The sequence below is a fragment of the Schistocerca piceifrons genome, chromosome 1 (assembly GCF_021461385.2).
Source record: "Schistocerca piceifrons isolate TAMUIC-IGC-003096 chromosome 1, iqSchPice1.1, whole genome shotgun sequence".
Classification (NCBI taxonomy): Eukaryota; Metazoa; Arthropoda; class Insecta; order Orthoptera; family Acrididae; genus Schistocerca; species Schistocerca piceifrons.
In genome coordinates this window covers 800,292,969-800,320,784 of record NC_060138.1, presented here as the reverse complement: position 1 = coordinate 800,320,784, position 27,816 = coordinate 800,292,969, and the positions used below count along the sequence as shown (strand labels likewise).

At 42.3% G+C, this 27,816-nt stretch overlaps 1 protein-coding gene across 1 annotated transcript in view; it reads left to right on the top strand.

Moving 5' to 3' along the window:
* The first annotated feature begins 759 nt into the window (after positions 1-759).
* LOC124789643 (beta-mannosidase) overlaps positions 760-27,816 on the top strand; it is a 244,783-nt gene continuing 217,726 nt past the window's right edge. Inside the window, exon 1 of the mRNA XM_047257076.1 lies at positions 760-825. The gene's annotated coding sequence lies outside the window, so the exon portion shown is untranslated. The remainder of the gene's footprint in view (positions 826-27,816) is intronic.

Below are 27,816 nucleotides of genomic sequence, written 5' to 3'. Positions count from 1 at the left end.
CCCTGCAGCTTTGAATACTGCAATGCTGTTTACTGACTGTATGTTATTCAGTAATTTTCTAAATATCTTTTCTCCAAGATGCAGAACTTCATTTTTTCAGAGCATAGTTTTTTTCAGTGTATATGGAGACAAGTTCTTTGTCTTGTGGTTTCTGCATCTTCATTTTTTAGGAAAAGTGAGGAATTTTCAATCACATATTGCTTTATGGATGGGGTTGCAATTTATCGCCCATTGAGTGGGCCTACACTACACAGCTGTTTGTCAAATCATAGCAATCTAAATCTATTTTCCAAGCATTTCCAGAGGCTTCTGTTTTGCAGAAAACCAGCACTTATTAAAACTGTTGTTAATTGTGGAAATGTTTTTTCTGTCCAGTGGTTGAGTACAAGTTGCGATGAAAACCACGCCAGAACAAAACAAAGCTGCGTGGCAGACTGGATCTGAAACTCGGATTTTTACCTTCTGTGGGCAGTACGCGAAAAATATCTCTATTTGGGTATGTCTTACAGAACGATATGTTCAACCTTTGAGTTTTGTACGTCAGGCATGCATAGATTGCTCAATTGTTGGCGCATTCACTACCTAAGGGCAAATACATGTTCGAGTAACGGTACCGATCATAATTTTATGTTTTTATTTCAATAATCACAGGCCTTGGCGAATGACATATTTTAAATACCCCGCCGGTACCCCTCACGCGCATGCGTAGGCTACTGCAAGGGCAGTGGTCATATCGTTGGAACGAGATAATAACGGCGATCACTTGATCGATACTGTTGTGACAGGCAGAGTTCTTCGCAGACCCTTCAGGATCGGCTTCATAAGGTATCGGCAGACTGCACTAACTTACAATTTCATTTCATAGTAATGGTTGCTTTAGAGCTATGCGTAATTCGTAACCTATAACTCGGGAAAAGGAAAACAAAACACAACAACTTCTTTCGCTGAGTACCGACACGCTAAACACTAGCATGGCTAAAATCCTCGTTGCCAATTAGGCGTACTTACGTCACGCTAGTATTATAAAAGATTGCTTTGTTTTTCCGAAATACCTCGAAGTTGTCTACACATGCGGATAGCAGGGAATACCTGAGATAAAAGCAATTAATCTGAATGATAACAAACAAGTTCAATCATATTAAAACTTATAATAACATAACCGTATGAATCTGTTATGTAAGTTACGCAATAGAAAGGCATATCTATGCCAGCGCAAGTCGGAACTTGACGTGACAATCATGAGCTTTTAAAATGTTGGCCTTAAAGGCGAACCATTCGCATTTTCGTCGACAGAAATTAGCATAACAAGTCGTTATGATTATCTTCCAGTTAAAAGATCGAGCGCGCACCAGATACAGAATAAAATTACACATGATTTTCATGCTAGCCATTGTGTAACTACGTGAACTCATTGTTACAGCTTCAGAGAGGATGATCGTGTGAAACACTCAGACCAACGACTACACCTCTTTCCGTGTAGATCGGTTTTTACTTGGGTATTTAACTAGCTACGCGAAGAAAAAATTAAATTCATTGTATTCCTTTTCATTGCAGAAAATGAAATCACAAGTTCCTTGAAGCTGAAATAGTATCTGTCGAGTGATGTCTATGTGAAATTAAGTGACAGTGGGCTGGAAAAGATGAGTTGTTTTTAGTCGTTTGAAAGCTTCATGAAAGTATAAGTATCGCGAAATAGTGAAACATAATAGTCAATAAGAAGTGAGTTGTAAATCGAATAAGGCAATTGCATTCGGGTTTTAATTAATTGTGACGTATGTAAAACCTTTGAGTTGCTGTAATGTTCTGCAATCTCAGAGCAGAACACATCGCATTCGAAGTTTGTGACGTAAGACCGGAGAAAGATCCGCTGGTGCAAATGCCATTTAGATTTGGTTTCTAAGACGACATATGTCTGTTGATATTACTAAGAATACGTTGATAGCAACGTAATTTTTAACAAAATTGCTTGTGAGTAATTCTCATCTATCGACAACGAATTTGCATGTGCTGTTGTCTCAAGTTGCTTATTTATCGATCAGTTATCAGTTGTTTGTATTTATTCTTTCTATTGATGTGCTTCTTTATTGTGTTATGCGAAGCGCTAAATACGAGCAATTCCATTATCATTATCTGCATCTTAGCAAGCCATTGTGAAGTGCATCGCAGACACCTGTGTACTGTATGCACTCGATTGAAGATAATTGTGAAATAAGTACTTACCTGTTAGGCTCACTACGTAATACGCAACTTCAGTATCTGGCTGTAGATTAAGTTTTCTTACTTTACTTTTATCAGCATGAGGATGTGAATTGCGTGTAACCTGAGTACTAAAGCAGTACCTGTATGCGAGAGAATAGTCTGAATTTAACTGCATCATAGCCGAAATACACTTTAAATTACAAATGCTTTTAGGATTTCCTTCTTTGGTATCAGATGTTAATAGTTTAATCACATGGTGCCACACTTTGGGTTTAGTGGTTTTGTTATTTACAATTTTACTGTATAGGACAATACAGAATGTGACTCGCAGTCTCGTACGCATATTCACATAGTTTTATTTTATTTATTTTTTGGTCATCAGTCTTCTCGCTTGTTTGATGGTGGCAGCTGCTACGACGTTCTCTCATGTGCCATACTCTCCATCCTAAAGTAGAATGTACACTCAACATCCTCGATTGTTGAATATATACGAGTCATAGCCGTAACGCTGTAATCCTGCGTCCATGACAGAAGTGCTACAACTGCCCATCCCCCCGCCCTCCGATCCTCCCAAAGAACTACCTTGTTGTGTCAGGTTTTTTTCGCAGATATATAAATTTTATAGTTTTGTAAGTAGGATTCAATGAAGCATTATTCCTCCTGTAATATAATTAATCAGTTACAGAAAGCATTTTCTTGAATTCTTTTTTAGTTTGCACAGCATATCGTACCAACCGAGACTTGCGAGCATTTATCGTTTTTGATTTCTTCCTCCACCGTCGCGCCTCGCTCGTCCTCGTCGTCAAAAATCGGAAGTCTTCGGCCAAGTAACATAATTTGCTTCAGTACCCTAATTTGCTTCATTACCCTCTCACCTACCTTCGTTGAACTTGATTGAGCTATGTAGGCGGTAGCTGTTTGAACCGAAGCGCACGCAGGACCTTACGCGTACCATAGCAGAGAAACGATTCAGCTGTTCCCAGCAGAAACGGCCATTTGCAGGAACGACTATAAATACTGAACCAGTGATTTGAAGGGCACGAGAGACATCAAAAGGAAACTGAAGAAAAAAATAAAAGGATGTCTACTTCACGTCTACTGAGTAATCAAGTCTTCCTTAAAATTATACTTAAATGATTGTAATTTACAATTTTTTGTATGAGGTCGACATCAAAAGACAATAAGTTACAGACACATGCTCAAGAATGTAGTGTCTCTTTCTGACATGTAGGGACGAAAATGCTGTGAGTGATCAATTGAAGAAAGTTGCATGAAACTTAGGAAGTTGCAGATACTGAGATTACGTTATTTTTACATTCGCTATGTTTTCCACTTTCAGTTCTTATATAATGTTTCCTTACACATCTTCCCCGCTGTCTTGCTGTGATTTCCAATATAACATGAATCAGGCATTTCATTCCCTGACCTGTTTAAAACAGGGATAGAGTCCTTTGACATCATGTCTACAAACGCTACTCTAAAGCTAGTGAGTGGTCTAGTTATTTTATTAAGTCTGTGAGCGCATTGTTGCCACATGAGATAGACGTCTGTTTGATAATAGTCGTTTCTCTTTTATTATGCTGTTTGGAAGAAATGCCTCTGTAGAAATGGCACGGTGATGGCTGCATACGTTCGCAGTCGCGGGCCGAAGGAGAAGCTTCTTCACATAGACAGAAAATAGGAACACGAGGGTTAGGAGAAGTCAAATACCTCTCCTGGTTCATATTTAAACCGTTCTACTTTCATGTTTTTTTTTCGGTAAATTTTTGCATTGCCTCTGTGCTTGCGCCCATGGTGGGGGGTCTGTTTCGCAACATTCTCGGCACGGCCCTGACTCCAGTTCCTTCCCTCCCCCACAGTTTTTGCTCTCTGCGGCTCCCATTAGTAATGTGAAAGTTTATAATCGTGTACCTTCTTCCAGTTAGTGTTCTTACATATTCCCTTCCTATGCAGCTGAGAGCCTCTCCATTTATTATTTTATAGGTCCACTTAATTTTCTGGTCTCTCCTGTAATGCCTCATCTCAAACACTGGGCTTTTTTTGTTACCAGTGGCTCGCCTAACCACGGAAACATTGTAGGACTATGCAAAGAATCTTGGAATTTAAGTCAGGACGGAGATTAACTGATATTTATGTGTTCTAATAACTGGCAAAAATCGCAAAAAAAATGTAAAAGACTGAATGGATGAAGCACAAGAGCTGTTATTCTGGGCAGCTTGTAAAACAAGTTAACTATACAATAATATGCCACAAATTATAACCAAATTAAGTAAAATAGTCGCGTGGCAAAATAAGCAAGTAGCGAGCTGCTCAGAATATAGACTGGGTTCCCACAAGTGCGACACTTACATTTACCCAATATCAGCAAAGTCACGGCAGCCAGTGACCACAAAACTAATTTCTCCATCCGCAACTCACTACTTTCAAAAAACCCTATATGGAGGTCACGACTCAATGCTGTTGCCCATGTGGTGGACATGAATATTGCTTATTTTACGAAAAAAGAAGAGGAACGTTGTAAGTAATTCTCACGTGCTGATCGGAAGGCATCTCGCTGTCTCACCCTTTAATGTCCGAACAAAGGAGGGAAACATGAGGTGCTCAGTTATTCTCTGGGGATGGTAGTGGTCAGGGCTAGGAAAGCACCGTCTCTGTCGACAAAAGCACAAAGTAGGTCGCAGCCCTACTTCCGCAAAAACTGCCCAACTCTAAGGGGCCTTAGCCCTCTATAATGAGATTCACTGACCACCTCCTGCCGACAAAGAGGGCTCAGAGACCACACCAGGAAACACTTTTCCAAGTAGAAAAAACAAAGTTTTCCTCCTAGCAAATGTGTTCAGTGCACTCTAAATAAAATTAACCATGAAGTGATGGCAAAAATGAAGTAGTATAACATACTGATACATGACAATAATGTCAATGTAATTCACTATACTTAAATATCTAGAACTTGTATTGTTTAGAACGCCGCACGAAACACAAGCTCCTGTCTCACTGCAACAAAAGCTGTAGAAAATGCTGTAAATTGCTCATGGTAATTTGTAGAGTGCATTCAATCATTGATTCTAAAAATCAGTAACTAGACTGAAACACCAACGAGGAACATCATGTATGCCTAGGTAAAATATCCTCCAGGTACAGCGGGCCTATATATTGTCAACCATCTTTCCCAATAGCTTCTATTTTTTCTGAGGAATTTAAACATATTGCATCATTTCACATTGTCAAACGCTTTTTGAAAATCGACAAATTGCCTTTGATATTTACTTATTTATTTAATCGTATGGTTAGGGCCAGGCTGTTCGCCAGGTGCTGGTCTTTCAATTTGACGCCACATCGGCTACCTGTAGTCGATGAGAATGATAGGATGATGATGAGGACAGCACAGCACCCAGTCCCTGGGCGGAGAAAATGCCCCGACCCAGGCAGGAATCGAACCCAGGACCAGAGGATTGACAATCCGTCACGCTGACCATTCAGCTACTGGGGGCGGACATTGATATCTTATGTATTGTGTGGATGATATTTTTCTGGAAATCCCATGTATATTCTATTAACTAAACACATTTTTACCTTGTTTCACAAGATTCAATATTAGTGCATACCCTAGGTTTCTAATTAACAAGCGCATTTTTTAGTAGTCTACACAAATGATTCCAAAGATTGCAACTACATAAAGGTAAAAACATCAGCTCCTTAATTTATCAACTCTTGACTTAAACGTTCCAAGTAATCACTGCTGACAATTTTGACAGTTACATTTGTATGCTACAACATTCATTAGGAAAGCATTTACAATAATTATGAATTAACATAAACTAGAGTAGAGCTATGTGCACAGGAATGGGAATTTGTGTCATTATCTAGTAGTGAATAGGAACTTCTTCACAATCCTAATGAAGGTTAGTTCTATTTCAGAGATTTAGCAACTCTGTCTACGTGAGCTCTTGGTTCCCCTTAACCCCTCATCGAGGATGAAACACTACCTTACCACTGATCCTAACCACACCCACTTAGTCCTTTATATTTCCATCTGACAGGGGAAAGCCACGGGAAACCATCCCATGTATTGTTACCACGAAAATCCATCATGGATTAAGACTATGGATATCCAAAGGAATGTTCACAAGACTGTGACTTGCAAACCAAAATCGGAATATTAGGATCAGCAAAGTATCACTGGAGAGGCAGTGAGCACTTCAAAACAGCTTATCGCAATCAGCACTACTGTAAAAAGACAAGACACTATTTAACATTGTTATCAAACATCTCGAAAAGTTCTTGACCGATTTCCTTCAGATTTTTACATGATAGTTTAATAAACACTTGGATGGACACAGGCTATATTTTTTCCATATACAGTATATAAATATACCACGTGGCTACAATTAAACTTTCCCTATTTAACATGTTATAACACGGAAACTAATTACCATACGAGTACCAAACTTGGTAGCATTAATGTCCAGAGTATGGGATGCATGATTTCCATGTGTCACAGGGTCACTGTCCAGTTCTAACTATGGCCACCAGGTGCCATGATCAGTCATCGTGATTCATAGTCTCATTCACCTGACCAGTTGCAGTGCACTTATTGGCGTGTCAACGTGAACTTGGACAAAAGGAGACGGACATTATTGGTGAAGCTCTATTATCAAAACAACTGTAATGCTGCAGCTACACATCAAGAACAACGCCGGCTGAAAGGCTAACAGAAGGGTCCTCTTTCTCCACCTTCTGTGCAAAGCATGATAAAGAAGTCTGAATCAACCAGAGAACTGGGGCGTCGCTCTGGGAAGTGGCCGACGACGGGTTGCACCATACTAGGTTGATGATGACGATGTTTGGTTTATGGGGTGCTCAATTGCTCAGCCATCAGCGCCTGTACAAAGTCCCAATCTTTACACAGTCCAATCTAGCCACTTTCACGAATGATGATGACAACAAAAACACAAAGTTCTCGGATGGAGAAAATCCCTAACCCTGCCGGGTAGCGAACCCAGGACCCCGTGATCTACAGGCTGCAATGCAAATCACTAGACCATGAGCTGCGGACCAGGTGGATGATGAAATCGCTGTTGCTATGACAGACAACGCTGCCCGCAATTCCTGATCATCAGGCAGTGCTGTGTCACTACAGTTGAACATCCCATAGTCCACTGTACGGAAGGTGCTTCGAACTGTTCTCAAATGGTATCCAGAGAAAACCAATATTGTACACAGCTTGCAGCACAGGACGCACAACAACGTGTTGACTTTGGTCTCCAGTTCTCGCAAGGACTGAAGTTGACCAGGACTGGTCCTGGACCATCCTATCGACAAACGAAGCTCATTTTTCTCTGACAGGTGAGGTGAACACACAGAATTGCCGAGTGCGGGGATCTTCACCTCCAGTCAATGTGCATGAAGTTCCTCTGTATGGTGAATGTGTCATACTGTATGGTGTGGCTTCATGGCTACGTTCATCATTGGCTCATTCTTTTTTCAACAGGTTGGCGCTCAAGCACCAAAGACATGCAGTGTGACTGACCAGAGTTACTGTGATATGCTCCACCAGCATCTCATACCTGCCCTACAGGAAAGAGACTTACTGAACTCAACAGTTTTAGTGTAAGATGGGGCCCCACCACACATTGCTCGTGAAGTTAACCTGCTTCCCCGAAAAACATTTGGAAACGTCAGCTGATCGTTTCTAAATGCTTGGCCAGCACAATCACCTGATCTCACTCCCTATTATATCTGGTTGTGGGTCTACCTGAAGGATAGGGTTTACCAGGGGAACATTCACACATGTGCTGATCTGAAGCACAGCATATCAAGAGAGGTATCCAGCCAAACTATGGACATGCTTCGTTCTGCTGAGCAGAATGCAGTCATGCGCTTTTAGACTCTTCTGGACACTGATGGGCGCCAGCCCCTTTTGTAGCAGTAATGGTACCAATATTTAATGGTATGATGTACCGTAGCAGCACATTATAAGTGTTTCAGTTAAATTGATTTCGCATTATTTCTTTTCCTCGTATCCTTGACATTAATGGTACTAAGTTTGGTACTCATACAGTAATTTGTTTCTGTGTTAAATAAGGAATGTTTAATTATAACAACCCAGTATATAATATGTGAAGGGAGATGTTGTTACGAAAACCTTGACAAGTTCTTGACGATTTACTTCAAATTTTTACACTTGGATGGACATAGACAATAAATGGGAGAAACGCTGTTACCAAAAGGCTCGGTAAGTTGTTGACCGGTTTACTTCAAATATTTACAAAATGCGGTAATAAACATTCAAAGAGACATAGGATATATGTATATAAACACACATTAAAAAACGTTTTGCATCATCTCGGTACCGAGAGTACCGGAACACATATAGAAAATTGCAATAGAGATCAACATAAACATTATTTCCGCCCCTTTTATTGCTCATGAAAACCACACATTGCATGTTGTACCGCCATACAGCGAGACCTTCAGAGGTGGTGGTCCAGATTGCTGTACCCACCGGTACCACTAATACCTAGTAGCATGTGCTCTTGTATTGATGCATGCCTGTATTCATTGTGGCATACATTCCGGGAGTTCATCAAGGCACTGTTGGTCCAGATTGTCCCACTCCTCAACGGCGATTTGGCGTAGATCCCCCAGAAAGGTTGGTGGGCGACATAGTCCATAACCAGCCCTTTTCAATCTATCCCAGGTATGTTCGATAGGGTTCATGTCTGGAGAACATGCTGGCCACTCTAGTCGAGCGGTATCGTTATCCTGAAGGAAGTCATTCACAAGATGTGCACGATGGTGACGCGAATTGTCGTCCATGAAGACAAATGCCTCGCAAATATGCTGCCTGTATGGCTGCACTATCGGTCGGAGGATGGCATTCACGTATCGTACAGTCGTTACGGCGCCTTTCATGACAACCAGCGGCATACGTGCACCCCACATAATGCCACCCCAAAATAGCAGGGAACCTCAGTCTTGTTGCACTCGCTAGACAGTGTGTCTAAGGCGTTCAGCCTGACCGGGTTGCCTTCAAACACGTCTCTGACAATTGCTGCTTGAAGGCATATATGACACTCATCAATGAAGAGGACATGATGCCAATCCTGAGTGGTCCATTCGGCATGTTGTTGGGTCCATCTGTACCGCGCTGCATGGTGTCACAGTTGCAAAGATGGACCACGCCATGGACGTCGGGAGTGAAGTTGCGCATCATGCAGCCTATTGTGCACAGTTTGAGTTGTAACACAATGTCCTGTGGCTGCATGAAATGCATTATTCAATAAGGTGGCGTTGCTGTCAGGGTACCTCTAAGCCATAATCTGTAGGTAGCGGTCATCCACTGCAGTAGTAGCCCTAGGGCGGCCTGAGCAAGGCATGTCATCGACAGTTCCTGTCTCTCTGTATCTCCTCCATGTCCGAACAACATCGCCTTGGTTCACTCTGAGATACCTGGACACTTTCCTTGTCGAGAGCCCTTCCTGGTACAAAGTAACAATGCGGATGTGATCGAACCACGGTATTGACCGTCTAGGCATGGTTGAACTACAGACAACACGGGCTGTGTACCTCCTTCCTGGTGGAATGACTGGAACTGATCGACTGTTGGACCCCCTCCATCTAATAGACGCTGCTCATGCATGCTTGTTTACATCTTTGGGCGGGTTTAGTGACATCTGCAAACAGTCAAAGGGACTGTGTCTGTGATACAATATTCACAGTCAACGTCTATCTTCAGGAGTTCTGGCAACTGGGGTGATGTGAAACTTTTTTTAATGTGTGTGTATATATATATATATATATATATATCATCATCATCTTGAGGCCTTATTCCTGCTACAATGCGGTGTCAGCCTTGTTACTATTGGTATGGCAGTCTTAGTTGCAGAGGATGGCTGGATGCTCTTCCTGCTGCCACCCCGAACCCCGGGGACGGAATCAGTGTATTCCAGCGGTCTGCGTCTAGTGTGAGCCATGGAATAGGATGAACATGTTTCAGTTGTATACGAGTCATGTAACTGAGGCAGTACGTGAGGACCACCCTGGTATTCACCCAGTAGGATGTGGAAAACCGCCTAAAAACCACACCCAGGCTGCCCGGCACACTGGCCTTCGTCATTAATTCGCTGGGGAGATTCGATCTGGGGCCGGCGTACCTACCCAAGCCCAGGCAGCAGTGTATTAGCACCCTCAGCTACCCGGGGGGGGGGGGGGGGGTAATGTGTGTGTGTGTCTGTGTCTCTGTGTGTGTGTGTGTGTGTGTGTGTGTGTGTGTGTGTGTGTGTGCGTGAGTGTGTATATGGGAAACATTGGTATCAAAACTCTCGTAAAGACCTTGGCCAACTTATTTCATATTTTTACATGACACTGTAATAAACTTTCGGATGGACATAACCTACATATTTCTTAATATATGAAGGGGAAATACTGTTAGCAAAAAGCTCAAAATGTTCTTGACCTTTTCGCTACAGACTTTTACACTATTCTCTAATAAACAGATATACGTTATACTTTTTCTAGTATATATATATATATATATATATATATATATATATATATATATATATATATATATATATATATATATAAAACATTGTTAACAAGAATCTGGGAAAGCTCTTGTCAAATTTACTTAAAATTTTGACAATATACTCTAATAAACATTCGGACAGACATATGCGACATATTTTGTAATAAAAATAATATTTAAATATATATAGAACATATAAAGGGGAAACGTTATTAGAAAAAAAGTCTCGAAAACTTTTTGCTGTTAACTTCAATTTTTTACACAATACACTAATAAACATTCAGATGGACGTAGGCTATAAATTTTTTTAAACAGGTTTTTTTGCAAAAAAGACTGCAAAAAAGAAAATGCTGTGCTGTACTTCGTCGTGCTGTGAAAATGTGTGGTTTATTTTTCTTTCTCGCAGTCAACTTTATCTATGAGAGCAGGGGATTAAAACCATCAGATACGTTGTTTTTCGCTTATATATTTTTTTCTCCTTACATCTAATTTTACTTAAAATTATATGTACAACAATGTGATGTTTTGTTTTCTTATGCCGGCCGCGGTGGTCTCGCGGTTCTAGGCGCTCAGTCCGGAGCCGCGTGACTGCTACGGTCGCAGGTTCGAATCCTACCTCGGGCATGGATGTGTGTGATGTCCTTAGGCTAGTTAGGTTTAAGTAGTTCTAAGTTCTAGGGGACTGATGACCACAGATGTTAAGTCCCATAGTGCCCAGAGCCATTGTTTTCTTATCTGCTATCCGTTTTAACAGAAAACAGGAAGTTATATTTGGGCATATCAGCTTATGATTAGAATACTACTACGGACTCCGAATCGACTGAAACTTTGTAATCCTACCCGTTCATACATTAAACTATGTGAAATACTGTCATTGAAGCTACTATACACACAGATCCAGCAGTTGGAGAGGTCTTTGCCCTACCCCATATAACAATGGTCCCTACCGATTTACCAACTCCCTTTAAGCCACTTCAGTTCCCAATCAACGTTTTGTTTTCAATAACAATAAACTAGGCCTAGAATCGGAAAGGGTGAGTAGAGGAAATGGTCAGGGAGGCAGAGGAGGAAATGGAAATATAGAGAGGGTGAAGAGGAAATGGGCAGAGAGAGGGGGAGGAAGAGGAGGAGGAGATGAACAAAAAGATGGGGTAGGAGGAGATGGAGAGTGAGAGAGGAGGGTGGGAGGAGATTTTTACGTATATCCAATTTCAATACATATTTAGTAATTGCAAACCATTGCCAGTTTCGCTAGTACAGTATGTGTCTGATAGATCAGATAATTCCATTAGTAGCAGGCTAATTAAATGTTGTACAGACGTGTGCACCAACTTCACAAGCTGATGATGGAGAGTTAAAAGATTTTATGAGTATCTTTCATGGTGCCTCGACTCAGAACTCAAAAAGAAAGTTACCATGATGCAAGGAGATTTTAATGCTAAGACATGGAAGTGGGACTCGTCAAAGCAAATTCTTGTCTGTCATGGTTTAAGCAAATGATTGTGGAGATCGACTGATCCAGTTCTGTCAGGAAAATAAGTTTGTTATTACCAACATCTGTTTCCAGCACCATCCTTTGAGGCTTTCCACCTGGAGTTCACCAGTTGGTACTTAACGTAATCAGATGGCTATTCTTTGATTACATGAAATGTATTCATCACTTCATTATACAGCTGATAGTTGTCCACATTCGCAACTGCGAATACATTTCATGTATTTCATAAAGGCTGTAGACGGCGCAGTGCCTGCTCCTCCGTGCATGGATGCACGTCCGAAGGAACATTGCATCGTGCTGCTGAATAACACAGGCACTGCAATATCGTATTCTTTGACTGGCTTAAGCTGGAGATCGTCCGTTTGGAAACATACCTGGTGCTGACTGTGGTTCTAACCATCAGCTTCTTTGCCTTGGACTGAGAATGAAACTGGCGAAATGTAAACGAGCACCTTTTAAGCAAGAAGACTGCTAGAGCAAAAGGCTGAAATTGAAAATTTTAGATATCGAGACCAATAAACACTTTAAAGTGGCATCTGCATAGAAATGGAACATCTTGAAGCAGACATTAGTTAAAACAGCTGAGGAAGCAGTTAAGGGTAGCAAAAAATAAACTAGCTAACTAACGAAACCATACAAATCATTGAAGACAAAAGAAGAACTGAAGATGAGAGGAATTCAGCAGTACCGCAAGTTATCAGCGTTAAAACAGAGAAGACACGGAAGAGACAAGAATAATCACGCCAGTAAAACATGCGAGACAATTGAGAAATTCTGAGAATGCAATGAGACCAGGAGCGTGTTCGATGAACTAAAGACTCAGACAAGACCCTTTAAACCAAGAACAGCGGTTATAGAAGATAAAGACGGCACGCCTCTAACTAATATACCTTTTGATCGGTGGAGATCATACTGCAACAAGTTGTTCGCAGATAAAAATGGAAAACTTGGTCATGCAAACATTCCAGAAGAGAAGAAACCTAACATCTCAAAAGAAGAAATCCTAAAAGCCATAGCTAAATTGATAAAAGAATAAAGCACCTGTACCTGATGTTATTACTGCTAAAATGATCAAAGCATCTGGGGATATGGGTTCGGAAATCACGCATTCAATATTTAACAGCATATGGAATAACGGAACATGGATAGAAGACTGGATCATGTCGGTAACGATTCAGTTTCAAAGAAAGGAAACCCCCAGTGTTGTGGGAACTACAGAACCATTTCGTTGATTTCATATGCAAGCAAGATTCTTCTAAATGTCATCCATGAACGCCTGAAAACCTATTAAAAGAAATATCATTGGAACAAGGAACAAGAAGAGATTCTCATTGTCTAAAAATGTAGAGCATCCAATACCCCTATAGTTCTTTGTTTCTTGGACTACAGCAAGTCTTCCGACTGTGTTCGATGGAAAAAACTGTGGAGTGTGCCAGCAGAAATGGGAGTTACCAAAAACCTATATTGTGGTAGCAAGGCAGTAATCAAACTAGAAAAGAATATTTCAAGTCCTTTTGAACGTTGTAAAGGAGTTAGAGATGGGTGCATTCTATCACCAGTTATATTTAAGATCTAAGGAGAATATGTTATGAGAAAAAGTCTTCATGGCTGGACTTATGGAATCCGAATTGGAGGACGAAGAATCAGTAATTTAAAATTTGCTGATGACACCACATTGTGAGCAGAATCACAAGTGGAAATAAAGGAACTACTGGATAGAGTTAAAAGAGAAAGTGATAACCTTTGATTGTCAGTTAAAAAGAAAAAGGCCAAGATCATGAGAGTTGATAGAGGTGAGTCACTACCAGCTACTGACGTACTATCAGAGTATGAAGAAGTTGATTACTTTACTTACCAGTGCTCAGTGGTTCAGAAAGAGAGTGGCTCTACACAGAAAATATGGCTAGAATTGTCTCCACCTACAAAGATACTCTGCAAATCAAACTTAAGTGCCTGACAGAGGGTTCATTGAAGCATCTTTACAATAATTCTCTTTTATTCCACTCTCGAAAAGCACGAGGAAAAAACGAACACCTATATCTTTCCGTTGCGAGCTCTGATTTCCCTTGTTTTATGATGATCGTTTCTCCCTCTATAGGTCGGCGTCAATAAAATATTTTCGCATTCGGAGGAGAAAGCTGGTGATTGAAATTTCGTGAGATGATCCCGTCGCAACGAAGAACGCCTTTGTTTTAATGGTGCCCAACCCAAATTCTGTATCATGTCCATGACACTCTCTCCCCTGTTTCGCGACAGCACAAAACGCGCTGCTCTTCTTTGAACTTTCTCGATGTACTCGATGTACGGGTCCCAGATCGCGCTGTGGTAATCCAAAAGAGCACGGACAAGCGTAGTGCAGGCAGTCTCTTTAGTAGATCTGTTACATTTTCTAAGTGTTCTGCCAATAAAACGCAGTCTATGCTTTGCCTTGCCCACAACATTTTTTCCGTGTTCTTCCCAATTTAAATTTTTCGTAATTGTTATTCCTTGGTGTTTAGTTGAATTTACTGCCTTTAGATTAGACTGATTTATCGTGTAATCGAAGTTTGATGGATTCCTTTTAGCACTCGTGTGGATGATCTCACACTTTTCAACATTTAGGGTTAATTGCCAATTTTCGCGCCATTTAGATATCTTTTCTAAATCGTTTTGGTGTCGGTTTTGATAGTCCGATGAGTTTATTAGCCGACAAACCACAGCATCATCTGCAAACAACCTAAGACAGCTGCTCAGATTGTCTCCTAAATCGTATATATAGATAAAGAACAGCAAAGGGCCTATAACATTACTTGGGGAACCCCAGAAATCGCTTCTGTTTTACTCAATGACATTCCGTCAATTACTACGAACTGTGACCCAGGAAATCACGAATCCAATTACATTACTGAGACGGTATTGCACAAGCACGCAATTTCACTACAACTCGCTTGTGTGGTACAATGTCAAAGGCGTTTTGGAAATCTAGAAATACGAAATCAGTTTGAAATCCCTTGTCAACAGCACTCAACACTTCGTGTGTGTAAAGAGTTGTGTTTAACTAAATTCGTGTTGACTGTGTGTCAGTAGACCGTTCTCTTCGAGATAATTCATATGTTAGAACACAATATATGTTCCCAAACCATGCTGCGTATCGACATAAACAATATGAGCCTGTAATTTAGTGGGTTACTCGTATTATCTTTCTTGAATATTTGTGTGACGTGTGCACTTTCCAGTCTTTGGGTGTGGATCTTTCGTCGAGAGAGGCGTTGTATATGATTGTTAAGCATGGAGCTATTGCATCAGCGCACTTTGAAAGAAACCTAATTGGTATACAGTCTCGACCAGAAGACTTGCTTTTATTAAGTGATTTAAGTTGGTTCAATACTCCCACAGTATCTCTTCTGAGGTACTCATGTTGACAGCTGTTCTTGGTTCTATTTCTGGAATATTTACTTCGTCTTCTTTGGTGAAAGAGTTTCGGAAGACTGTGTTTAGTAACTTTGCTTTCGTACAACTGTTGTCGATAGTATTTCCATTGATATCGCGTAGAGTAGGCATTAACCGTGTCTTGTCGCTAGCATACTTAACATACGACCAGAATTTCTTCGGATTTTCTGCCATGTCTCGAGATAAAGGGACGCTGCTTCGAAGCCGACAGTGATTTGGACGTATCGAGCCCTAACCAGACCTACTAAATTGAGAGTGCTGAAATCTCTGGTGTTTCCAGTCTTCCTTTATGGCGCTGAAACAATGATAATAACTGATGGGGAGTGCAAAAGAACTGATGCTGAGAATATCGTGGATGAACAAACGGATCAACAAATCAACCCTTCAAGAACTCAGAATGGGTAAGAGGTTCTTCAGTATTTGTTTCCAGCGAATCCTGCAGTTCTTTGGTCGCACAGTTTGATGAGAACAGGAAACTTGGAACATATGATCATCCAAAGCAAAGTCAAAGGGTAGAGATTGCAGGGAAGACCACCGAGATGATTGATGAACCAGATAAAGGAGAAGACACACAAAACAAGCGGCCTGCTGCTCCGAGATGCAGAAGACTGGAAAAAACGGAGAAAGAATGTCAAGACGATTGTGTGATTGGCCACCACCTTTCATGAATAAAAGGGTGATGATGACGTCCTGTTTGTGAATGAAGATACCAAGGTTCTTTGCTTGTAATATTGTCTAAAAGGGGTGAATAATTGAACTGTGCTTGCTCATTCAGCAATAAATGTGGTGTTACACACATTAGTTTCTTAATTTCTAATATCTGTAATTTAGTGAGCATTGCAAACTTTCTATGTGTAGGACTTCTACAGAGTGGGCCAAATAAAAGTGGCCCGGGCGAGTGGATACGATTGGACGTGGGTGTATGCATATAACCACACCCCAACAGGATGGAGAAATTGCCCATACAGCCGGTCGAACCTTGGAGCACATTTACACAATCCTCACGTCTGACAGAGTTGTTGGCAGAGGTCTGTGTGGTCGCGGCCATAGCTGGCCACCCAGGTCACCTCATCTGTTAGTGTGCGATTACTTTGTACGGGGTGTCCTCAAGTCTAAGGTATAACGTAACAATCCTCATAGTCTTGAAGAACTGCAGCAGAACATTTCCGATGAGACTGCAGCAATTCCAGCAGTGCAGCATCGATCCTCCTTGAACAACTTGCTGAGCAGGACTTAGAATTGCCAAGAGATGAATGGTGGCCACTGTCAACATCTGTTTCTTTGTACCCTGGAATTCTGTTCCCTGGGCCACTTTTATTTGCCCCACCCTGTACGTCTATTACGTATTTGTGGTTTTAGTTAAGCGATGTTCAGCAAAGGGTGAATCTGGCTCTTTAATCTCCAGCTTCTATGGTGTTATCTGAGCCTAGTACCGATTGACGTATGGTCTTGTGCATCCCAGTTTTCATGACGGTTGATTATTATCTTTTGGGTTGGCGAGTGCACATCCTCAGAAAAGCAAGCCAACTATACACCTCTATGCACCACTCCTCTACATGGCGAGACGTCCTTCGTACTTATCCGACTTAGAATCGATCAAATTAAAATTTATGCACTCTACTTGTCTCTTCATCGGTGGACTGCTTAGTACTGAACTGGCAGAAATTGGAGTATATCAGACTGGTAGTGATTTGCGGCAGATCTCTGGCACTAACAATGACAAGAATACTATATAGGCTCTACAGCAGGCGTGCCCAACGCGCGACCCACAGGCCGCATGCGCCCAAAACAAGTATCAATGCAGCCCAGTAAGTGAGCGTCTATCACACGATCGAAAAAAAAAAACATAAAATTTCGTTTATGTAAAATTAAGATAAAATTAAAATTTGCAATGTGATACATTAAGCGCGGCCTTCGTTTCACAAGATGTAATGTCCACATCATAGTTCCACGCGTTAATCCTAGTGTTTGATGATGATGATGTGGTCCCATACTCCGAGGAGCGTAGGGGACGATGCGGGAGACCCGCACCGCCGTACTAGGCAAGGTCCTAGCGGAGATGGTTAGCTAGTGCCATCCTCCGACCTTAATAGGGATGAATGATGATGATGAAGACGACACAACAACATCCAGTCATCTCGAGGCAGGAAAAATACCTGACCCCGACGGGAATCGAACCCGGATCCCGTGCACGAGAAGCGAGAGCGCTATCGCAAGACTATGAGCTGCGGACCCTACCGTTTGAAAAACCGTAATTATTGGTATACCTACGTAATCAGCTTTACAATCTTATGGAACAGTGAGAATAGTTATTATATTTTAAATATAATTTAGTTTCATTACCGAAACACTGTCGAACACTTTTGTTTTTACTCTACAGAAAATTTAATTTTATCTCTCAGTGGTAATTACCGCCAGATTGTGAACCACTGTTCTACACATTAACTTGAATAATCGTTTGGCTGCTACTCTGCGCGTCCCTCCTCCAATCATTTTAGGAATTTCCCTTTTGGCTTGCTTGACCGCAAGTCTTCAAAAGCTCTGTTAAACACTGACTTTCTACATTTACATCTATACTCCGCAAACCAGCATCCGGTGTGCAGCGGAGGGTACTTCTGATATCACTGTCTGTCCCTCTCTTCCCTGTTCCGTTCGACAGTGGGTCGTGGGAAGAATGATTGTAGACAAACGTATTAGTTCTAGTTTCTCGGATCTTCTCGTTGCGATCATTTCGCGACGCTTATGTGGGAAGTAGTAATACATTGCCTGCCTCTTCCCAGAACGCAGCTGCTCTAATACAGGATCCGCTACGTCTTTCATATCGACTTCCGTTTCTTCTTCTGTCTCGTCAGCAGATAGTTACTCCTCCTCGTAGAAATCCTCAGGATACCCTTTCCAACCAACCGCTCTCACTTCTGCCTTTGACAGCGTAACTCCTTTAGCAGTGTTGAAGTTGACGCATTTGCTTTTAATTTCATCTGAAATTAGTTTGACTTTTCCATGTGTTGAATATGTTCTTTCGATGATCACATCATTCTCGATCACTTTTCTGCGCCTATTTCGATTTAGCTTTCCAGTACCACCTATTTATTTCATTCCTAAATGGTTATGTATCTGTGTTCCTTCATTTCCCCAAACATTTTTGTATTTCCTTTTTTCATCCGAGGTTTCTCCTTAGTTACATTCTTTGTACCTGTATTTACCTAATCAACTTCTGTGACTACATTTATTAGGGATGTCCAGCCCTCTTCAATTGAACTGAATCTACAGCCTCAAAGAACTTCAGATGCACATCGTCATTCCTCAAAGCTTCAGTATTCCTCTCCCTTGCTCGTCGATTCTGCTGGCGTTTCTTTTAAACTCTTCTTCACTACTAAATCGTTATCTGAGCCTATATCTGCGCCTGGTTACGCCTTACAATCCAATATCTCTTTTAGGAAACTCTCTCCCACCGCGATGTTATTCAGATGTCTTCTCGTATCTCCACGCTTTACCAAGTCCACAGCCTTCTGTGCTGATTCTTGAACAGTGTACTTACTACTAGTAGCTGAAATTTATTGCAGAACTCAGTAAGGCTTCCTCCTCTCTCATTCCTACTACCTAGCCCGCAATATCATGTAACGCTGTCTTCTGTTTCTTCTCCTTCTGCAGTGTTCCAGTTCTCCACAATAATTAGCTTTTTATCTGCCTTAACAAGTTGAGCTGCTCATTCCATGTTAACACATACCCTATCTCATCATTTTCGGCTTGTGACATTGGATGAATGCCTGTTGTATTGTTGTTGGCGTTGGTTTGCTAACGATTCTGATGATAATAATCCGATTAGTGAACTGTTCACAATAACTCACTGATTGTCCTACTTTCCTGAGTATTCGATACCCTTTACACCAATTTATTAAATGATATTCATCTGACCAGAAATCCTTTTAGCATATTTCTATTTCCTCCTACTATGTATATGAAGAGCTTATTTCAGTAGTGCTACAAGTCCATTACCTCCACTTTTCTGCCTGTAATGCTTCTGAAATTAATGATCCAAACAAACAGAAAGAAAGGTTCATCTCTAGCAAGAAGCAATATGTTTGAATATTTCTGGTATCTCAACTGCAGATTTTTCAGCGCTCTGTATCTCAAAATGAACAAAAATAGACTTATACCACTATTGAAATAAGCCCTTCATATTTAGATTGAGTCTTTCCATTTCTCTTTTCAGATATCTCAATTTCCCCACTGCATTCAGATTTCTGACCTTCCACATTCCAACAAATAAAATGTTACCGTTTCGTTGGTTTTTAAATCTTTTTTCATGGTCACTTCCCCTTTGGCATTCCTCTCCCAGAGAATGGAATGCGGCACTAATCCATATTTTATGGCCAATTGATCAACGTGACACTTTTTCGGTTACATGCCAAATGTGCTGTGGATACACATTAAGCATCTTTCACGTAGTAGTTTCCATTGCCGTCTACATACTCATGCCGTTAACCATACCTGATTGTTACGTCGTTAGGGGCAGTTTCCCACACGTATGGGGGTGTCCTGAAGCCGATATTTCGGCCTCTTTGACCCTTTGTTCTGAAAATCTTCGGACGTATGCTGATTATTTTTATTCAAAATTTAAGCAGAGGCTGAGATCGCACTTGGGATCGAGGATAATATTTATCTGCGCCGGCATTCTTAGACCGTGGTGACTCCTTTCATTTTTATTTTGCAAACGGTGTTTCAAATATTCGTTGCCCTCCAGATACTTCTCACAGACTCTTCCGCCAGTGTGCGTATCCCGTTTTTGCGATGTCGCTAACTAAAATCTTCGCCATTTATTCTTAAGGGAGAATCAGAAATTCGTGAAAACATACAATCCAATAAATTACGCTTTTTGAGAGAACTTTATAGGGCAAAGGAAGGAGCAAATTGTGCTTCCAGCAAAATTTTTAGTTGTCTGTACAGTGAAGGCAAATTCTAGCAGAAACTATAATTTTAAGCATCAAATGTAGCCTTTGCTGCGTGATGATTCCTTTCCTGCTTTAGAGGAAAATTTAATCGGTGATATCTTATCAAGCGCCAAACGAATCAGAAACTCGGATGACAGATTGCTAATATGATTACATAACTAGGTTCAATTTGTCCCAGATCAGGGCTCCACAATTAGGAGATACAGGTAACTGATGTACGGAAAAAAATGTGGACCCGGAAATCAGTGCATAAACTGCACATCGCGCGACTTCTGCCGTACAGTACTTCGGGCCTGTTGGTCGGATCGTTAATCTGAGTTCATTCTTTCATGTCTTACTGAAAAGCTCACTGCTATTGGCGGAAAAGGTGTGATATGGCCAAGGGGAATATAATGAAATGTCACCTTCTCATCTTGGTGTGAAAACTCGATTGTTGGTGGCTGTGTTGGCAATATGGGATACTCATCCTGGACTCATTATTTGATCAGCAAGGGCCGTAGACCACGACACGTCTTTGGACATTGTCTATTATTCAAATTATAATTGGACAAGGCCACACGGGACATATTGGGATTCGAGTAAATTTTTTGTGATTTGCAGTAGGTGTGTATAAATATCTATTTGTGAATCCGATACATTTCATTCCAAAAGCGTTTTAGGATCCTAAGCACTTTTAGCGGCAAATTGGCGGGTGATGCTGAGTATTTTATCAACTACAAAGATAACCGAATTGCCCTGTGTTAACAAATTGCGCATACAATTAATGTTGTACTTTTGCGGTTGCCACTATATCCACTGTGCCTGCTGGTTATATTGCACTCCTTGGGAAAACGTAAATGGTTGGTGAATACTTGCTGGAATATTTCCAGAACTGTTGGAGGATTTTTTGCGGGATGTCAGTATAAGAAAATAGAGGTATCTGATATTTACAACATATTACTTGTTGTAATTCGCAAAGTAATAGACAACGAATAATAAACTATAAATCTATTAGTCTTTTGTAAATAGTTTTCAGCGAAAATTTAGCTACAAGTTTTGAACATAACTGAAGACTTTCACGATGGCAAAGAGGAAGCTGGTTTTAGAAGCCAATACAGAATGTTTGACAGATTACATGTTTTCACTTATATTGTAGAAAGAGGATTCTAGCATGAATTAGAACTTCGCTAGTTACTTATGGATTTAGAGAAGGGTTTTATTTCCATTCTTCATGTTTCTCAAACGTTCATTTCTTGATCAAGCCTCGTGGACAAATTATTTACTTTTTCTACCACTGAGTTCAGTTGTTGGCCCTGGGTTGATATTCCGTCAGTTCGATCTGAAATTGGAGTTAAGCTTTTCTACTTGCTCTGTAAGCTGACACTGACATCAGTTTTACCACTTTTTTATGTGTTGTTATACCTTCTCCTCCTCTTGTTCTGTAACAGGATCTTCCTTTCCTTGCTCAAAGTTACGCCTGTGGCTAGACAGTGCTACTCATAGGAGCAAGTCGAATAAAAACACAGTTTCAAATAGAAATTCTTATCCTAAAACACGCAATTATGTTTTAAACACAAATTCACGCAGATTAAATTAAACACTCAGCAGCGAACAGCAGTGACGTGGCCTGAGATATGTAAACAGGCAGAATACGACTCTGCGATCAGCAACGCCTATATAACACAAGTGTCTGGTGCAGTTGTTAGATCTGTTACTGCTGCTACAATGGCAGGTTATCAAGATTTAAGCGAGTGAACGTGGTGTTTTATAGTCGGCCCAGGAGCGATGGGACACAGCATCTTCGAGACAGTGATGAAGTAGGAATTTTCCCGTGCGACTATTTGACGAGTGTACCGTGAATATCAGAAACCCGGTAAAACATCAAATCTCCAACACCGCCGCGGCCGGAAAAAGATCCTGCGAGAACGGGACAAACGACGACGACGACTGATGAGAATCGTTCAACGTAATAGAAGTGCAACCTCTCCGCAAACTGCTGCTGATTTCAATTCTGAGCCATCAACAAGTGTCAGCGTGCGTACCATTCAACGGAATATCATCGATACGGTCTTTCGGAACCAAAGGCCCACTCGTGTAGCCTTGATGACTGCATTACACAAACCTTTACGCCTCGCCTGGGCCCTTCATCGCCGACATTGGACCGCTGATGATTGTGATGATTGGAAACATGTTGCCTGGTCGGACGAGTCTCGTTTCAAATTGTATCGTGCGGATTGACGTGTACAGGTATGGAGACAAACTCATGAATCCATGGACCCTGTATGTCAGCAAGGGTCTGTTGAAGCTGGTGGAGGCTCTGTAATGGTGTAGGGCGTGTGCAGTTGGAGTGACATGGGACCCCTGATACGTCTAGATACGGCTCTGACAGGTGATACGTACGTAAGCATCTTGTTTGATCATCTGCATCCATTTATGTCTATTGTGCATCCGACGGAATTGGACAATTCCATCAGGACAATGCGACACCCCACACGTCCAGAACTGCTACAAAGTGGGCCCGGGAACATTCTTCTGAGTACAACACTTCCACTAGCCATCAAACTCCTCAGACATGAACATTATTGGGCATATCTGGGATGCCTTGCAAAGTGCTGTGCAGAAGAGATCTCTCGCACTCTTACAGTTTTGTTTACAGTACTACAGGATTCATGGTATCAATTCCCTCCAGCACTGCTTCAAGACATTAGTCGAGTCCACACCACGTCGTGTTTTGGCACCTCTGCGTGGTCGCGGGTGCCATAGACGATATTAGGCAGGTGTACCAGTTTCTTTGGCTCTTCAGTGTAAATCAGCTGTGGAATTTTATTATCTGTAATTTTAAATGAACTTCATTTTTATTTTTATCCGTTTTTTATTTCAGGAGTTGAAAACCACGGAGATGCTGTGTCCCATCGCTCATGTGCCGACTATAACACCACGTTCAAACTCACTTACATCTTGATAACCTGCCATTGTAGCAGCAGTAACCGATCTAACAACTGCGCCATTTTTTTTTTCCTTTATTGTAATTTTAATCACCTATACAGGCGGGCTGGCAGCAGCACATGACGCTGCTCTTCAGCCTTAAGTGGAACAATAACATGACATAGAGGTGATACAGACAATACAAAAAACGGCGGGCAAAAAATGGAGATACAAAAAAAACAATAAACATGAAGCCGTTCACGTTGGACGATAAAAACACTAAGACTTGTGGACACGGCGCACAAAACACAGAGAACGGCGATGGCACATGTGAACAGTGGAGTCGTAACTGCACGAAACACAAAACGAAGCACACACACGAGATACTGATGTCGATGATCTCCGGCGCGCGAATGTTCACTATGCGTGGGCGAGTCCGGGGACCTGCCAAGAGAGGAGGAGGAGGAAGGGTAGTGGGAGAGCGAGAGGGGAGAGCAGAGATGCCACGGGCAGGGGAGAAAGGGAGGGAGGGAGGAAGGGGGAGGGGAAACCCGGGGGAGGAGGGGTGGAGGGAGGGGACGTGGGAAAAGGAAAGAGAAGGGAAGGGAAGAGAAGGGAGGGAGGGTGCCCAAAGGAAAGGACACCGGAAGTGGGGGGTGGAACAGGGTCAAAGTTGATAGGAGGGGTAGATGGAGGGGAGGAGGACATCATCAGGGAGGGGGAGCTGGCGGAAGCCACCTTGGGAGAGGGTAAGGAGGGTGGAGAGATGGAGACTGGGTGGGACGTGCGAATACAGGCGCGGCAGCGGGCGGGGGTGGGATAGGATTGGGGAGACGAGCAGGTGAGGAGGATCGAGTTTGCGGGAGGTGTACAGGATCCATATCCTTTCAAGTAAAAGGAGGAGGTGGGGGAAGGGGATGAGATTGTACAGGATCCGCGTGGGGGAGGGGAGACGGATGCGATAGGCTAGGCGGAGAGCATGACATTCAAGGATTTGGAGGGATTTATAAAAGGTAGGGGGGGCGGAGATCCAAGCCGGATGGGCATAACAAAGGATAGGGTGGATGAGGGACTTATATGTGTGGAGGATGGTGGAGGGGTCCAGACCCCACGTACGGCCAGAGAGGAGCTTGAGGAGACAGAGGCAGGAGGGTGCCTTGGCTTGGATTGTCCGGAGGTGGGGAGTCCAGGAGAGGCGACGGTCGAGGGTGACGCCAAGGTACTTAAGGGCGGGAGTGAGGGCGATAGGATGGCCATAGATGTTGAGATAGAAATCAAGGAGGCGGAAGGAAGGGGTGGTTTTGCCTACAATGATCGCCTGGGTTTTGGAGGGATTGACCTTGGGCAACCACTGGTTGCACCAAGCGGTGAACTGGTCAAGATGGGATTGGAGAAGGTGTTGGGAGCGCTGTAGGGTGGGGGCAAGGGCAAGGAAGGCGGTGTCATCGGCAAACTGGAGAAGGTGGACGGGGGCTGACGGCGGCGGCATGTCCGCCGTGTACAAAAGGTACAGAAGGGGGGAGAGGACGGAGCCTTGGGGCACACCGGCAGAGGGGAAAAAGGTGTAGGAATCTGTGTTATGGATGGTGACATAGGAAGGACGGCGGGAGAGAAAGTAGCCGATCAGACGGACGTAGTTAATGGGAAGGGCGAAGGTTTGGAGCTTGAAGAGGAGACCGGAATGCCTGCCATACGCGGTCATATGCACGTTCGAGGTCCAGGGAGAGGAAGATGGCGGAGCGACGGGAATTAAGCTGTTTGGAAAGGAGATTCAACTGCGCCAGACACTTGCTGTCTTATATAGGCGTTGCCGACCAACGCCGTGTTCTGCTTGTTTACATATCTCTGTATCTGAATACCCATGCCTATTCTATCTTCTTTGGCGCTTCAGTGCACCATCTAATACCTAACGAAACTTTCTGGGTTGTTTATTACATTAATTGCGGTTACATTTAAGGTGTTTCGTCTCTGACACCCTGTATTTATTTTATGAAAACATAGAAATCTGTAATGGTAATCTCGTTTGAATTAAAATCGCCACAGAAGAGTATAAGAATATCGTTAATGAGAGATGGAATGCTTTGGTGTCGTGAATGTATGGTAACAGGGCTTCAAACAAATAGAAGCTGATTTTGGGTAGTGTATCACGTGACATGATGTATACACAGAGGGTCGTACACAGGAACAGTGCTAAAGGGAAAAGTGAGTTTATAAGAACTCTACATATTTGACTCAAAAAGTACCTGCTATCTTCTTCTGTAATCTCTGCTGTTCTTTCATGGACAGGGTACATCGGCTGGTTAAGTAATTATCAGTGTCAATGAAATTCACCAACAGCCGTGTACCTTAAGATGTTATTTTATTTTACTCACTTTGTGGGCTTCAACTTTGATGACACGGTGGTCTTTGCAGACTCATTTACCTTTTCTTTTGCCATACCCACGTTCCTCAACGCGACGCGACTTGCTATGTCTTATTATTTAGATTGGTTCATCACCTATAGATAGGTCGTTAAGACATTTCCTTACAATCCCAGGGAAATAGTATGACATTGTCGACCGAGAACTTGGACTCCCCTTGTTGGTTTGTTTCATTGTGGTAATGCCGATGTAAAGGAAGCCACATGATATCTTTTTATTTCGATTTGCTGTATAACCTAGCGTGCTGTTTGCATGCTCTTTTTCTCTTAATACGTCGAGTGCCATTGGGTTTTACGTCAGTTTGTTTTTTGATACTGTGACAAGTAATTATGTCATCAGCTGTGATATTACCTAGGCTGTAAATTTGGAAATTTGTGGTATGGTCTTACGAGACCAAACTGCTGAGGTCATCGGTCCTTAAGGCTACACATTACTTTATCTAACTTACGTTATGAGCACCACAAGGGAGGACTGGAACCTCTGACGGGGGCAGCCTCACGGACCGTGAGAAGGCGCCTTAGACCGCGCGCGGCAGGCTCTAAATATGCATACTGTTGTACTTCATAGATTACTGTGTGACATTTCACTAGTTGTGATCTTTTTAATGTTTTCTTGCATGTTCTATTGCAAATCTGTGGTGTTAAGTAGTTTTATGACTAACAAATATGTACACATGCCGCGCGAAGAGGCCGCGCAGTGAGAGGCACCATGTCACGAATTGCGCGGCCACTCCCGCTGGAGTTTCGAGTCCTCCCTCGGGCACGGGTGTGTGTGTTGTCTTCAGCGTACGTTATTTTAAATAGTTTGTAAGTCTAGGGATCGATAACCTAAGCAGTTTGGTCCCTTAGGAATTCACACACATTTGTACAAATGTTTTAATCTATTGTGCTGGATATACACAGAGATTTGGTTTAACGCTACTAACAAATATGTACACATGTTTTAGTCTATCGTGTTGGATGTACACAAATATTTGTTTTAACGCCACTACTTTCATTTTTAAGCTTTAAGCGCCATTATGGTTACCCGTCATTTTCTGTAAGCGTGCTTTGTACATCCTGATATACACTGCACGTATACACTTATTATGCAGAGGCCTGAAGATGGCTTAATGAAATGCTGAAACTGGTAGCCTTCAGAATAAAATAAAATAACTTCTTAAGTTACACGACTGTTGGTGAATCTGGTTGACACTGACAATTCCTCCATAATGGTGCAAAAGCGTGGCGCCCTGCGACCTCACTCTTGGGCTTGGCGACGCTTCAAACGGCAAGGTGTCGACACACGCGATAAAAAGGCCAGAGCTCATCGTCAGAAGTTCACGTGAGATGTAAGGTGGGTTGATGATGACCCAGTGGCACCAAATTTGACCGTAATTCTGCCCACGCTGCCTTGGACGTGTCACACGATGGGAAGGTCGTCACACCCCTTCTTACCCACATTTAATCCCTGAAAAGTTTTCCTTGGCCATCCACAAGAGAACCCTGCAATTCCAACGCTAGGCGTCGCTGTTTTGGTCTCCATCGCAGAGAGGTTAAAAGAAAGGGTGAAATGCACACTATGTGATCAAAAATATGCGGACACCTGGTTGAAAATGACTTACAAGTTCGTGGCGCCCTCCGTCGATAATGCTGGAATTTAGTATGGTGTTGGCCCACCATTAGCCTTGATGACAGCTTCCAATCTCGCAGCAATACGTTCAATCAGGTGCTGAGAGGTTTCTTGGGGAATGGCAGCCCATTCTTCACGGAGTGCTGCACTGAGGAGAGGTGTCGATGTCGGTCGGTGAGGCGTGGCACGAAGTCGGCGTTTCAAAACATCCCAGAGGTGTTCTATAGGATTCAGGTCAGGACTCTGTGTAAGCCAGTCCATTACAGGGATGTTATT